Here is a 16905-nt window from a genome sequence, read left to right as displayed (position 1 = left end):
CTGCATCACCACACATTTTCTGAATAAAATGAACCAAATCTTCATTTTCACACTTCCCAGTGATGATATGGGAGTTAATGGCCTAAAATACTAAAAAGCCATTAATGTGGTCTTTTAAAACATAGTTACTACATAACAAAGAAATTTTAGAGACTAAAGAGAGGACGCCTGCTGGGCATAATGAGCAGAAATAGCACGAGTTGTCAGGATTCAGACGGACATGAAACAGGGTCTAAATCCATTTAAATGCTTGTGTAAACATGAGGAGAGGAGCAATTAATTCATTTGTTATGAAATTAGTTTGAATTTTGTAGGAGAGTTTAAGAGCTTGGGTTCAGTCTTATATTTGTGTGGCTAAAAGTTTGTTTGCTATATGTCATGTAAATATGTGGGCCTATGCTTTGAGTGTGTAACTACAGATGTGTGGTTTTAAGTCAGAGAGAAAACAGGTCAAAGTAAACAAAACCAAAAGATAAGTAAGGGTGCTGCTATCCATCCACACACCTCGTTCTCTCAGTTGACAGCACTATCTGGCCTGTAATTCTCAGTCCTACAAAAACACACACGCAGACACACACAAAGCAGTGAATGCTATCTGATTATAGGTCTGTATGCATGTAGCACCAGTCAGCTGTACTATTGTTGCTGTGTGTTTGTGCATGTGTGTGTGTGTCCGTAACATGAGCTCAGCTTATATGGAGTTACACCTCAGCTTTTCTGGGAGCAATCATAAACAAAATACAGCCTCACGTGAGAGGGGAGAGAGGGACAGAGGAAAGGTATAGTAAGGAAAGAGAGGACTGGGGCTGAAGCAGAGGAAAAAGAGGGGAAATGAATGGAAGGAGACTGACAACAGAAAAGGAGGAGGGTAGGATGGAGGCGGGCTACGAGAAGGAGCTGGAAAAAAGTCAAATATCTGGCAAACAAAACACCCACAACCTTGATTATTTTATCTTCACGTGGACACAGACAATGAAAAAAAGAGGGAGACACAGAGGATGAGAAGAAAACGAGAGCAGGAGGGAGGGAAAGGAGATGCCTGTAAAGTTCAAGGTCAGAGACAAATTAAGAGTCTATCGTCTCCTGTGTCTCACAGAACAACATGCGCGCACACAGGCTTTCTGAATCTGCACACACAGTAATCACACACAGCCCAGGTCTATTTTAGCGAGTGTTTATTCTTGTGCCACAGACCAGATTACCTGTGACACCACCACAAAATCAGGGCAAGCTCGGTCGTTCCCACTTCATCTACCTTCTCCGTTTCCCTGCTGCTTCTTTCTTTAGTGCATTATCAGCATATATCTCTATAATGTAGGTAACACGAGAAAACAGACAGTCTCGTGTCTGCTGCATGTCTCATGCATGTATGGGACATTCTGTCCGTGTCCAAATAAGCAGTGTCTTGAATTGTAAAATGCTTTGCATGTTCTGGTGGCTCTTGTGAAATCCTGGTGACATGACTCATTTCTGCAGGGCGGGCTGACGCTATGGACTAAGAGACTAGGGCATAGCTTATGGAGAGGAGGGTTTCTGTCCGCCGCCATCTTGTCAGTTATTTAAATTAAAAGAAATCCCACTTTGGGCAAAGGAGTGGAGCTGAGGAATGATGAGTTAGTGGTAACAACAAAGGTTGAAACTAACTGCCTCACATACTATGACTCAAAGGAAACACCCCCAGAAAAATGCCTATTTAACAATAAAGGAGTATTCCACTTAAAATCTACCTTTTTATTTTTTCTATGTTTCATGACATTTCTATGCCATGCTTTGAATGTCTGCTAGAAGTAACATATTTAGGAATTTATTGATAAAACAGTAATGTTTGGAACATACTGATGACATGGATCAATGCCAGAGAAGAATTTAATGATGCAGGAAAGATATGAACATTTTCTGTGGGAATTTTGGCATGTTTTTTTTTTTCCCAGGGGTCACCATTAGACCCTAATGTAGTGGCTGTGAAACCAAGCTGCTGTACTCTGTGAAGGACAGAGCAGAGCCTTTCAAGTCCTGTGTATATATGGTAGGAAGACATTAAACTGTTAACTGGTGTCTTGTAAGTCTGCTGAATGTTTTAAGTGCCCACTGTCCTCAAAAAAACAAGCGCAGCAACTGTTCCATAGCAACTGAGCGAACTCAGTATGCTGACAGCAATTGTGTGATACAGTTGATAGCTACACAATAAGCAAGTAAGTGGCCCTTGAGTTGTGATTGTTTTGTTGACACTTAACCAAGGTTGTCTAGTTGCCTAAATGTAACCATAGTGGCAGCAGATCTGAAAACACGATTTGTTTTTGAAAAACTTGGATCGGGACACATTTGATCAACAGAGCTTGACAAGTAATCACTAGAAAATTGATCAACAACAATTATGATGATGGATTCAAGCAAAAATACCAAACATTCTTGTGTTTTATCTCACTGTAAACTGAATATTTTGAGGTCTTGGACTGTTGGTGTGGGTTGTAATGAAAACAGATGCATGCATCTCGTGTTTGTTTATCAAGCCCAATCAGGTTGATTCTGGACAAGAGTTTTGGTGTCACACACCAATGAGGCACGTGAACACACTGTAAACATGACGCACAACATAGCAATGACCCATATAGAGCTGGATATAGATTACAAGGTTGAAGACCTTAGGATCAAGTTCACATACTGCTGGGACATATGGATGTTTGTGTGCCTCTGTGAGTTTGTGTGAAAAGGAAAGAGCAAGAGACAGTGGATGGAAATAAGGAAAAAAAGGTGTTTTGTTACTGAGAGAGAAACACTGGGTACAATTTTCTAGTCAAAGACAGACCCAGTGACCTGATGTGATGCATTATTTGGTTCGATTTAGGGAGAATTTGTGGGTTTGATCGCCTGTGAAATCTGAGAAATCCCCTCAGGTAGAACAGATAGGTTTACTTCAGAAGCAGAAAAGCGGGGAAATAATGTAATCTGCTTTTACAAACTGCTGCTGGGAGCAATACAATGATCTTCATTTTGTGAAGCCTATTAACTATCAAGGCCAGGTTCATTTCAGTTCAGTCTGCTCCCGGCTTTTATTCACTCAAAGCAATTATCCTCAAAAATATGCATTTAGTATTGTTTCTTAGTCTGCATCATTACAGTGACTGGTGCTGTGTGTAAACATATCCGTGGGTGTATGGAAGTACATAATGCAATATATTAGATGATTATTTTGCTTTTAGTGCCTTTCTATTATATGCAGTTACTGCTGCTGTAACATCTCCAACATTCTCTCTTAATCCGTATCCATTTTTTATACTTAAATTACATATGTATGCATGTGCCATACATGTGTGTCTATATTCTTATTTACAGTATTTTTACACAGTTATTGCCTGCTGATAGGTGAACTCAGTCACTCAATTTTACCTCATTTATATACAAATGTATGCAGTAAGGAACACCAAAATCTAATCTGATCGTCTACTCTGTATGGGTTACATGTGGTTTAAGTGTGAAGTTTCCACTGTGTATTGTTCTTGAGTACCATGTTGACAGAACATTAAGGGACTTTAACTGGACATGAACATTGGCTCAACACAAAGGATGCCAGAAAGCCCCTGGACACCTGATGTGTGTCAAAACCTCAGACATACCTTTGTTGGCAGGCAGATGATGTTGTTTTAAAGTTTTATGCCTGCCTGTGTGTGTGGTGTGTGTGTGTGTGTGAGAGAGAGAGAGAGAGAGAGAGAGAGAGAGAGAGAGTGAGAGAGATGAAACTGAGCTAAATGCCACTGACAGATATTAGGTCTTCTGTGTCTTTCTGGGTCTTCATCTGTCTTTCACTGAGATACTGTGACTTGAGTACAGACACTCTTCAGTCTTTAGTCACATTCTCTCTCTCTCTCTCTCTCTCTCTCTCTCCCTCTCTCTCCCTCTCTCTCTCTCTATACACACAGAGACACACACACATATACATTTGGAAGAGCAGAAGACAGTCTCAGGATATCTACAGCCACAAAGAAGAAACATGTGAATGCACAGGTTGCTTTACAAAGCCACATTTTCATGCTAACATTTCAATATTCCCATGAAGCTGATAATGTTCCCATGAAAAATAAGCATATTCCCAGCTTTGGGAAGCAGATGGCAGAGATAAGCATCAGAGAGAGAGAGAGAGAGAGAGAGGGGTAAACAGAGACTGGATGTGTGCTTTATGGTGCAGTGCTGCTGCAGTGCAGAGAGTACGGGGTGGGGGGGGGCACATGTGTATCAACGTGCACCAGCGTCAATGACAAATCCTTTACTCATAACACAGGGCTTATATCACTATACTGGCTGGTATGAACATGACGTAATATACCTGCTGTCCACATATGTTCGCCCTCTAAAATATACGTTTTAAAACATTTATGAGAGCTTCCAACTGACTTGGTTTCATTCCTCATGATGCCTGAACAGCCCTTAATTAATCTCCAATCTCAGCCTCACCTGAACCTCACAGCTGCCTCCGCTCAAAATAGATTTTAAATATCTTCGCTCACTTTCACCCTTGGCAAGGAAACACACAAACGAACAAGACATTGTTTCTGAGGCCACTGTTTCCGTCAATCCTGAGTTTAGTCAAGGTCAATCAGTCAATCTGCTGACAGGTTGATTGTGTTGGGAGTCAATCTATCATAAAACAAGCTGGGCTGACCCAAGATTTCTCAAATTACACTCACTATTAGGTTATTATATCCACATATGTCGCCATTAATGGCAATTTAACCAACTAATTTTAAAAATGGAATATGGTCACCACATTTCTTTGTGTGGAACTAGCACAATAAATTCACTACTACATGAAATACATATTGTAGTGGAGACATATATGCATGTACTGTATGTATGTACACATACATACTGTACATATACATATAAGTCATTATTATCTAAGAGTAATTCTAGTCAATTGTAAGAAAAACTGCTCAACAAACACAAACAAGCTCGCAGGCATGTTTGTTTGTACTGTTAACATTAAGTCACATTCACCTCATGTACTATTCATGTCAGCCTTGTAGTTGTAGTTTGTCTTTTCAGTTAATTAAAAAGGTAGTTTCACACTTTTTGTACTGGCTTGGCTACAAGGTTAGCAGAGCTGGTAACTGTTCATGAATACAGCATAAACCACAACTTACAAGGTTGATAGCACTGATGCTAGCTTCTACTACACAGTGTAAGAAGAGCACAGATCATGCGTGTAAACCAAGATAATTTAAAAATGATAATGTGAGATACAAGTGGCCTGTTGATGCCAGTTTTTGTAAGCTAACGTAGATTGGTCACAGAGACACCTACCCATTTCTTCACTGGTTCACTTAACTCCTGGTTGTTTTATTTGTATCTGCTCTGTCTTGAGGTGCCAAAACACTGGTTCAAGAAATATACAGCCAACGTTAGCATAACATTGGTTAAAGTTATTTAATCTATCAAAAGGGGAGGGGAGGAGAAGAATCTGCTGTGTGTTGTGTCAGCTAGCTTAGCAGCCAGTAATAGCTCAGTCATCCTACTGTTTATTTTTAGCCTAGCTGGCTAATAGGTTAGCAGCACAGCTAACTGGCATTCAAAAGGAAAATCATCAATGACCTTTAACTTTTTCCATCTCATTTCGCTGTTTTGGCTATAGTTGGTCAATTTCCTTGCTACACTATACTTCCACAAGCTACTGTAGGGTTTCAGGCTGAGATTTTTACAAAAAAGTGTGCTTACGTAGCACAAAACCTCTGTTCTGACAGAGCTTTATAAAAACCTCAATATTTACAGTGTATAACACATTATCAGTGGTTTGTAAGCCACAGCAGAGCGTACACACAAACATACAGTGTTATTTTAATCTGCCAGACCTGCTGATCTGAGTCTGTCTAGACAGTTGATGTCAACATAGTGTCTAGTGTCTCATAGATTTAGTATAATTTTTATATAATATACTGACCCAGAAGTTTTTTTTTTTCCACGACTAGCATGCTAACAAATGATTATCAAAGACCCCTACTGTAAAAAGCTGTGTTAACTCCTGCAGGTCTGAATATTTCAAGCTGGATACTGTGAGGTTTTGACAAGCTGCTGACAGCAGCCTTGGCCTACTTCTACACCGGAGTCACATTGCTGGCTGTGTGTAACACACGCCACATAACACACACACACACACACACACACACACACACAGAGGACTGTAATTCACCACCTCAAACCCTCCCTATGCCCCCTCTGACTACAGTAGCCCCTACCCAACATCACATTACTGCACCCCCCACCTGCATCCTGCCGTTCAGACCTCAGGGGGTCTGCCTCCTTTTGGGGGATTGTGTGTGTGTGTGTGTGTGCATGTTGGTGTCCTTCCCCATACAGCCCCCTGAGGCCTTTAACCACAAGGGAGCTACAGGCCTAGAAAAAAATTCAACCACAAAAAGAAAAAATAAAACCATGCGAGTGTGTGAGGAAGTGACATAGATCTACTTGAGGTATCTCACCATTTGTGTGTGTGAGTTTGTTTTTCTTTGCAGCCATCAGTGTGACCCAGCTTTAACTGACACACTACCGTTCTGCCTCTCTCCGATCAAAACAAAACTGTAATCTCATCATAAACCTCCCTCTCAGCCAGTTCAAACGTCATTAATAACACACATAACCCCCTCACCTTCACACATGAGCCTGAAACAGCCAAACACTAATATGTCATCTTGTAACTAACATCATTGTTTCACACCGGCACGTTTGACAACAAGCCAAAAGAATTATAACTGCCTGCACAGACCTGTTCAGGATCGCACAAGACCTCAAGATGTTAAGTTTTAACCCCACCCACACATCTAATGGAATATTCCACTGCAGAGCTAACATACGCGCACGCACGCACACGCGCGCCGCACACACACACACACACACACACACACATGCTTGATGCTGATAAAGACCAACTGAAATCAGCAGCACCAAACAGTTTGACCTGCACCTCTCTTACACACACAAACAGGTTTAGTTGTCAACAGTAAAGTCAAATAGTCATCATCTGCCAAAAAAGACATGTGCAAATACATGTTAGTTATCATGCAAACAAATTGGCTCTGCAGCAGTGATGATATGTTGCAGAGGTAAAATCTTCATGTCATTGCCAGACCAATATTTTGATGAACTTTCTGGTGCTATGTTGCCCTAGTTCAGCGCTGGTTAAAAAACAGAGGAATGTCTGGTTTTCTATAGTTTCCTGTTGTCAGGTTGGTGAGAAGTTATAATTGGTGGAACAAGAGATAAGAGTCAAGTTTTCTTCCTCGTTCCTGTTCCTCTCCTCGTGTGCTGTTTTTCTGACAGATTGGGACAGGAATGAGAGCTGGCACATGGAACAAATTTAGTTTGGGTTGCATACAAACCAAACTGTGTCCAACAGTCTCACCAAACCTGCAAACACTGCCTGCACGCTGCAAACAAACACAGCCTATTTTGAAAACTGGCAACGTGTCAGTAGATGTGTACCAGCAGACTTAGTGTCATACCAATTTAGTGCATGAACTCAGACTCCATAAATCATCATCAGCATCTCACGGTGTCAACATTCTGTTAAAACTTCAATGAACATAAACAAAAAGAGATGCTGTGCAAATGAGAAGCATTTCATGTGTTAATAATGACAACGCATACAAAATTCTGCACAAAAATGCAATCTGACTTTCTATGGTTTTATCATTAAATGCAGCTAATGTACACACGTAGGGGGTGGATATTTGCTAGGATTACTCAAGAAAAATGCACGAGTGATAAGTTACTTCTGAAAGCATAATCATGATTGATTTACCAAACATTACTTCTTTTTACTATAACACACTGGTACTGATTCTAACCACCTGGTAATTTGTATTGATACCTAAAATACAGGTCCACCCAACCTTAATGCACAACAGACTATAGATCTAAAATCTCTCCCTACGTTCAAAGCAGTCTTGCTTTCAAACAATGTCATAAACCCTTGAAACTGTGTGTCCACATTCATTCATCAAAAATAGCCATTTATGTCATTTAGGTCACACCACCTCAAACAGCTGGTGTGTTTTTGAGGGTTAATTATTATACCCTATAGTATATAACAAATTATCCTACAGTGCAATATACACAAGCAACGCACCTACTACCTTTATGCACTGTCCATCAATATACTGTATATAACAAACTATAAAGTGCTCTACACACAGTAAAATTCCCTGTATTGTGAATTATAAATGATCTAAGATGTAGTAATGCCAGTTAGAGCAGATTTTATGGGATAAACAACAAATAAGTTGTGGCTGAAAATGTCAGTAACTTGAATAGAAATGTCAGGTGAGATTATCTGCTAACTCTCCTTCACGTCAGAGTCTGCAACATTATTCCAACAATGCTTTCATCTGTACCATCGGCAACATGATGTTATGATCAAATCAGGCACCACACCGGCTGTGGTGACTCATAATCGTGCCTGACTTTACCAAACACTTCACCAAAGAGTCAGAGAAACAAACTTTCTCCAAGAACATTTCCATAAACATCCAAAAAAACATGAGGACACAGAGCACAAGAACAATCCAAATATCAAATTACAAAATCAATAACTGGGCCGCATAAACACACAGAGCTGTTCTGGTGAAGCGTTTAATCCAAAGCACTCGAGAGTGCCATGAGTGAGCACGTTTTTATATTCAAAAGGCCGCAGTAAAACCCGCTGCTCTCGCTGTGCTTGACCCCACTGAGTGATGCCAGAACAGAACAACCACATAACCTGACAAACACAGAGACAGACAGAAGGTGAAAGAGGAACTAATGTTTCAGAGTACCTCTTTGGGCAAATGGAACACAGACACCAATATTTAGGTATGATGTTGTGGATCAGAGCACTGCTGGTGACAACTTTTAACAAAATGCTATATGATTTCTGTGATATATAATGTATGTGACACTGAGTTGTATAATAAAGTATCAGCCGGTTCCTGGTCTACCTGCTGCTGTAATATATCAACTTTTATTTTGTAAAAAGGTATTTAAAAAAAAGAGGTGAAAAAAGAGCTCTCTTTCTTTTATGGCTGCAGGAAAATCAGCTCCAAAGTGAATAAATGTGTGTGTGTCTGTATGTGAGTGTGTGTCCATTACTTTGAGTGCAGCAGCATTGCTAACAGTGTTAATGACATTACTGGCACACAGCCAGTTATCTTCTCTCCTCTTTCAACCTAGATACCTGACTACTTGTCTGTGTGTGTGTGTGTGTGTGTTGCCCCTTTCAGACAGTGCACTTACATGTCCACAGCTAGAGCTGGAACGATTAGTCGACAGAAAATGATTCCAGCAACTATTTTCATGATAAATAAGTAAATGCCAAAAAAATAATCAGGTTCTAGGAAACAGTGAAAAAATAAAGTTCTTACGTGTCACACAGCGTACTGTGGCTTGAGGGTTGAGTAACATGCTCATATACTGATTAGGCAACATTTTAGCTCAATGATAAGAACTTTTTAATGGCAATTTTATTATACTGTGTGATTATTTTTCTCTCATTGTGATGAAGTGCTTTGTTTTTTCTCAGGTATTAGTGATCATGTCTCAATTGATTTTACAGGAATCATGATCTAAAATTACATATACAGTACTGTGATGTTAGGATTTCATCCATATTACCCATCTTACCTCAGATCATCTGAACCAAGACTTTTTTTTCTGTGAGCTACTCAAGATAAACCACTTTTGTTAAAACTCATACCAAAATTGAAGATGTAAAACTGCACTCCCTTCGCACCAAAGATAAGATAAAAACACAGTTTAGCAGCATGCTGTGGTAGTTCGGTTGCTGTGCACATCAGCTTCCTGTGCTGCCTACTCTCTGTGCCAGATGCCAAAGTATTGCAACTTTAACACAACAAAGTCAACTTCAACCTACAGACACATGATCCAGTGTCTTCAGATGTCTTAAAGCTGATGTGTGTGTGTGTGTGTGTGTGTGTGTGTGGCTGAGGATCACCAGTTTTTCAGTTTAACAACCAGTTTAACAACATGTCAGACGCAGTTATGTACAGTGAAACCAGACGGTGTGGCCTGCCTTTTACAATATCAACACAATGCTAAAACTCCTCAACATGCCATGTGTGATATGCAATGCATAACACACACCAACTTAAACTGTGACACAGCAAATAACGAAGAGAGATAACTGTGTGAGAACTGGGTGTGGTGAGTGCTTTGCCAACGAAGACCTAGAGGCAAACCGTGCAAAATGAATTTGACTCGCTGCCAATCATCTCTGGCATCCAGTCAGCTCTCTGGTAATCTAATTGGAAGGCAGGACATCAGTTTGTTCCTGGGACATTTTTTTTTCTCCTCAGGATGAGTCAGTAAAGATGGGAACAGTGATTGGAGGAAACCCAAAAAGATGCCTTAAGAGCAAAGTTCCATTAACTGATTTAAAACTGTGGGACAAAATGACTTTGGAAAAAACTTTGGCGAGAGAAAGTGAAATGACGTGCTGCAGTTTGTCTGTCTTGGCTCAAGGTGCAGATGTTTCATCGCGGTACATGGTTCACTGATGATATTAAAATTAACCACAGGCAGCGGAGACCAAAGAGCTCCAGAGTGCGGTCAAGCCAAATTTGTTCAGGTTTTTCATGCTATCGGTTTTGAGATTTAGTCCGCCCTGAGGTTAGGGAAAATCTAACCTTCACCATGACTTTTGGTGCATTTTGCAGTTACAAAAATGCAATGGGGAAAGATTTTAGAAGCTGTGCAGACACATCAATATCAGAAATATCTGTAAATTGTACCTATTACTGCACTAAAGGTTTCAGGGGTTAATCTGAATTAGTATCCAGCCAAGATAACATAGAAGCAGGCTGCTGGTCCAAATGGCCAAATGGTGGGAAAAATGAATTACTGAGCAAGGAAACAAGCTTCACTACTCCTTTGATAAGTGAAAGGTCAAGATTTGGTTCACGCTGCTGCAGAATTTGCCGACCTCACTGCATTTGCACTTGGTAAGAGAATAACACTCCTCGCACTTGATTTTGAACCGATTTATGAACAGGATTTCACACCACCAGTAACCACTGAAAAACAGCCAAAACAAATGCCAGCTCATTATGCTCCTCTGACAGGAGCGGCTACAGCTATATGAGGGTAAAAACCTCTGATTTAGGCCTTTTTTTTAATATATAAAGACCTGTGACCTCAGGTAACCTTTAACTGTAAATTTAACAATGAGAGACTAGGAGGAATAAAAGGAGGCCAGTGGTAACACAGCAGTAAGTGTTACTTGACACTCACTCTTTAACACAAGCAGCTTCTTCTTTCTCACTTCAGCTGATTATTTTAATGTTCCTATGTGTTTTGAAATGGACTAAAAACTTTTCGTTGATCCACATGAACTTCCTCAGCAGATTTTTTGAGGACCTCTTGTCCACATTGGCTTAAATGTCAGATTGAAACTTTTTGACCTTGAAAACAGTGGATGACAAAAAGGGGCCATCCTGTCTGAAGAAGACCATGTGATAGGGCTGCAGGCTCCCTAACAGCTCCTTAAATGGACCTTGTGGTGAGATTACTTTGTCAGTAACTGATTCCAAAGTCAAGAATAAACTTTGAATCTGAGCCTCTAAGTGTTAAAAATGTAACGCATCACTGCACTCACTCACGCGCTGATTTCCTTTGATTGTAAGTGATGAGTTTAACCACCAAGAACAAAACACAAGTTCAAGATGTGTAAAAATGGAAAACAAAAAAGGGAAGAAGTTGCTTAAGTCACTAAAACAGTGGAGAAGAAACAAGTCAGAAAGAAAGAGACTGAAAGAAGGAGAGAAACAAAGTGGAAAGCAGCTATTCTTAGACAACGTTTTGTATTATTGACAATCTCTCTGGCTGCAGAGTGTGTGTGTGTGTGTGTCCTCTAACTCAAAGCCAGGGCTAAATACAGTACAGCCATCTGATATTGACTTTGATAACAGTCCTCCACCACTAGAAAACAGCTAGCCATGTATGCAGTGTTGCTGATAGTCTCTCCACACACACACACACACACCACACACACACACACACACACACACACACACACACACACACACACACACACACACACAGCTTTGATACACAGACACAAACAAACACACTGGCCTGCAGATTCCCAATGAAAAAAAAAAAAAAAAAAATCAAACTGTAACACTGATGTCACTTTTTCCTGATCTCTGTTCAGAGAGCATGACTTTGCTAAGAGCCCAAATTAAGCAATTAAGTCATTTTTACCCACCTAGAAAGTGAGCACCCCACAAGACTTATGAAAAACCACGCCAGATCTTTACACAAATCACATTTCAATTTGCCTCTTGCCTCAAAAAACATTTTTAAAAATATGTAAACAAACCGGGATTGGTCCTGTTTTTCCTCAGCTGCCAAATACTGTGACTCAAATTAAGCTTGAAGCTACACAACAGCATTTATAGCTGCAACAAGTGTGTGTGTGTGTGTGTGTGTGTGTGTGTGCGTGTGTAAGATCTGGTAGAGATAACTGGGGCTATTGATGGCATTGATGTAAGTGAGACAACAAACACACACACGCATAAACACACAGTCTTGTGGTCTTGATCAGAGGTGGGAAAACACGCTCACTCTTTTCTTTGCTTGCTCTCTCTCTCTCTCTCTTTCTCAGGAAATGGGTTATCTACACACAGGATCAAGGCTCAGGATACAAAGCCAGATCTGCTGTTCATGAATTTGTCAGTGTAAGTGTGTGTGTGTGTGTGTGTGTGTGTGTGTGTGTGACATGGGAGGGGGGAAAGGGACAGTATGAGGCAGACAGTATTACTGACAAATTTGGCTAAATGGTGAGTATCTGACCAAAGACAACAGAAAAGAGTGAACAATAGACTAGTTATCATGCTCTTTAGTCTATATTGGACGGATGTGTCAGTAGGCAGTGAGAAAAAAAAGCAACGACTCAAAAACCGTCAGTGTTGAGGTTACATAATAAACATCTAAAAACCTCTTCGTAGCAGGACACCTTGTTGTTTTGAGGAACCTACATGTTTTGTCTGCTCCCACAGAGACTCTCAAGCTTCTTCATGCATTGTGGAAACGAAACAGATCTGGAGTGGCAGCGAGTGCGCTGGTGTTGTTGGCACAAACTGCAGTATTCAACAGCGGCCTTGGAACCTGCCAATTTGGAATATATATTTGGAATATACTGCGTTTGGTGGGTGAATGAATGTGTGTGTATGTTTTTGCGTATCTGGGCTGAAATTCAACCCTAAATAGACATTTTTTAAAGTGAAGATCCTCCTGCAAAAGTCTTAGATTTCAGCTCCAAACCTCAGTCTTGTCCTCACTTGTCCATTAATGTGTCTCTCAGAATGACATGTGCAACACATGTAAAGGATGATACCGTATATATCTAGGCTCAGTGCTTGTGATCCAAAGACATTATCTGTATGTTGTTTATGGAAATATGAACCAGTTTGCCATGCAAAGTATATATTTGTATGTGGGCAGATGATGAAAAGCCTTTGTGTGTGTGTGTGTACAGTATGTAAACAGGGGTATTAAACATCTGTGCAAATGTACATTTATGTGCATGAGCATGTGCCTTCATGTGACTGTCTGCGCGTGATCCCTTGTGTCTGGCTACATTTATGTGTGTGTGTGTGTGTGTGTGTGTGTGTCGGTAATAAGTCACCGCTGACTCAGCACCAGTTGATAGTCAGCAAACATTTCATCAAGAGGAAGTCAATCGCTTTCACTTCAGCTGAGCCGGCCGATTCCCCAGCAAGCAATGTGAAACCTAAACTGCATCACAGCATGTTGAGAGCGCGGGCGTCACACAGAAAGACAAAAGATTCTTACGGAAGAGTGTGTGTGTGTGTTTGTGTGCATGCATGTGTTATTGCTGATCCTGTCAGGTCAATGCAAAACCAAGACCACGATCGGATCACACCGAGGCCATATATACACATACACTGCACGTCTACTCAGTATTGTTCTGCCCGTGTCGGTCGTGGGTTTCAGCAGAATAGAAACACATCAAATTTCAAAAGACAAGAGGGAGCACATCTGTTGGTCATTTACATCTCTCTTTGGGACATTTGTTAGGGTTTTTTGTGCAGATTTACTAGGTCAGACAGCAAAATAATACATAAACAGACTTAAAAAATGATGACAGCGGATAACACAAATGGGTGCTACTTCCTCAGTGTGTGTGTGTGGATTTCTGACTCACCAAAAGGCCTTAAAAGCTTCATAAATGTCGTTGAGACGTTGTTGTTTGGTCCAGGCTGCAATCTTAAGCCCTGAAGTCGTACCTGAACACACACACACGACAGAGTTAAGACCCAGCACAAACACACACCCAGTAAGTCATTGTATACATTAAATCAATACAGCACATGCGCTCTAAAGCTCACAAACATAAAAATAAATCAGTAGATGCCAACACATCAGAACACATAAAAAGCAGCACAACCCTGAACACGTTCTCTCTAGTGTCTCTCCATACACCAGCCTTTTGCACCAGACAGAGCTGCTGATGTCAAACACATATATATTTGACACACATTGCTGTTGAATGCAAGAGGTCAAATCTAACTAGTAGGAACTCCAAGTAGGAAAGTAATATCAAACAGATCTATTAAAGGAGGCTATTGTCTTTTAAGGTAAATGAAACAGAACAGCGTATGCATGTTCTGTGACAGCAAAGAGATGAAGGAGCTCTGTTGTTAATTTGACACTGACATTTAAAGTGCAACTGTTTATATTGTGGTTTTAATCTGTCAATTATTTATTGGATTAGTTGATTAATTGCTTGGTCTGCAACATGCCCAAAACAACTTCAAACAAGCCTGAGATGACGTCCTGGAATCGCTTGTTTTGTCTGATCAGAGATAATCACCTTACCATCATAAAACCCTAAACAAAGCCACAAATACTCACATTTCGAAACACAAGAACCAGAGATTTTTTTTCTGATACTTTTGCTTAAAAATGACTTTAATGCATTGATTTTTCTTACCAGCTGACTGTCTAACCTTCACAGCTCTAGGTGTTGTTTTTTTTTTCGTTTTGTTTTTTTTTAACATTCAAGTCAAACTGCAGACCGGTGCCAAACACCCACGTCTGATGACATCTTAATGCACCAGAGGCGACTTAAAATGGAAACACAGATGAATAGTTGACAGCAGGGAGGAAGGCTTCTCATATTTTCTTTATTTTTGAACTTGTGAGCCCAGCAGCCCAGGATCCAAACAAACCAGTAGCTCTTTTGTTTTGGTCTTCCCACAGTCAAAGGTGTGTTTTTCACTACAGTAAACTGCTTGTTCCTGGTTCATTACAAAGATGCAGTGATGAAGGAAACACTAATGCCCTCGGTGCAACCCAGAGCCTCTTCTGTTTTTAAGCCTCTGCCTGCCTGACAAACTGTACAACACCGCTCAGGACCCCTAATTATACACACTTTATAATTAGCGCAAACTAATTATGCAACCTGACCTGTCCCAGGCTGCCTGCACCCCCAGTCTATCTTCCCTCTCTCTTTTTGTTTTTGACACAGGCCTACAGAAACTACTGTACATGCCCCCTCCTCCTCCTCCTCCACCTCCTCCTCCTCCTCCTCCTTCTTCTTCTTCTCCTCCTCCTCCTCTCTGCAGCAGCAACCTGAGATGCTGTGTATTCCGCCTGCCGGAGCCGACTGAGCAGCGGCCGCAAAATGTTTTTAATATCCGTCCCCCCCCTCCCGTCTAAGTCGCCGGCGCTTCGGCCGGACACCGCGCTCACCTCGCCGGGTCGTGTCAGCCGCTGGCTCCGTGTGTTTTTGTCCGCTCGGACAAGTCGCTCGGCTCTGCGGCAGCTTTTCTTGCATAGGTTCTCCGCTGCTCCTGCGACTGAAGCCAGGGCTTTAAATACGCCTTTAAAGGAATATCTGTCGGAAGAAGAGGCGTACCGCTGGCTTCCGCCGACGACACGTCTCATTTGCATAAGGAGGCGGAGCCGTGGCGGTGGTATACAAACAAGCGGTGAGGCTGAATTTTAAAGGGGTATACCGTAAGATTTTTTCACTGCACAGGTACAATTTTGAATAATTAATAATAATTTAAATATTTCCATTTGAGTCTTCTTTAAAGTTATATTCCACTACATTTAAGAGGGAAAAACATACCTTTTCAACTAAAAAATGTATCTTGACAGCCAGTGGGTGGGTTACAAAACGCTTTACAACTAATATGTTGTAAAGTTGTGTTTTATCCAGTTGCTTTATTTGTGTGTGTGTGTGTACCTGTGTGTTATTAAGTTCATCAAAAACCTTGGGCACGGTAATATTATTCCATCATAGGAGAACTACAAGGCGGTTGGACAGTAAACAGAGGTCTTGACAGGTGAAATGTCAGCACCTGTGGTCATGGTATTATTCTTAAAACTGCCTAACCCAGCAAAGCTCATGTTGTGCGTGCTGACAAATGAAAAGCTCTTTTTGATTGGTAAGGCATTAAAACAATTAGTAAACAAGCAGGAGCATAAAACAATTTGTGAATCACTGGTTTAGTTAATGTTCTATTGAAACTTGAGTGCAGTCCTGGCCTGTGGTAAACAGATTCCATGCTAAAATAAATCTGCACTTAAAGCCATGACAGATGTTGCATGCTTCCCTGTAACATCTGGAATAACCCTGTAGGTGATGTTCCCTCCTCCAGGAGTGAAAACACATCTAACTTGACCTCTCTCTGCAGGCCAGGTCACAGAGCACACAGTAGGCTATATAACAGCTATAGTTTGCTCATGCAACACCACTGTGACTTTCAGATTATCAATAAAAACAGCACACATCACACAGCATGCTAAACTGTTTTTAAAGATTTAAAGCTCGAGGGGTGTCAGCTTCTCTGTCATCATCTGGATCTCCTGCTCCTCCCTCTGCATCAACAT

The 16905-nt window shown here is 40.9% G+C and overlaps 1 protein-coding gene and 1 long non-coding RNA gene across 2 annotated transcripts in view; one reads left to right on the top strand and one right to left on the bottom strand.

Moving 5' to 3' along the window:
- Positions 1-15920, bottom strand: part of LOC108879461 (solute carrier family 45 member 4) — a 52236-nt gene extending 36316 nt beyond the window's left edge. The window contains 2 exon segments of the mRNA XM_018670736.2: positions 14210-14291; positions 15760-15920. The gene's annotated coding sequence lies outside the window, so the exon portion shown is untranslated.
- On the top strand, positions 11543-13584 carry LOC108879462 (uncharacterized). The gene is made up of 2 exons (XR_001960347.2): positions 11543-12821; positions 13041-13584. It is a non-coding gene; the product is annotated as an uncharacterized LOC108879462 (long non-coding RNA).
- Positions 15921-16905: the final 985 nt, after the last annotated feature.

The sequence above is a fragment of the Lates calcarifer genome, linkage group LG3, assembly GCF_001640805.2.
Source record: "Lates calcarifer isolate ASB-BC8 linkage group LG3, TLL_Latcal_v3, whole genome shotgun sequence".
Classification (NCBI taxonomy): Eukaryota; Metazoa; Chordata; class Actinopteri; family Centropomidae; genus Lates; species Lates calcarifer.
The sequence above is the reverse complement of the archived record's forward strand: the minus strand, read 5'-3'. Positions and strand labels throughout refer to the sequence as shown.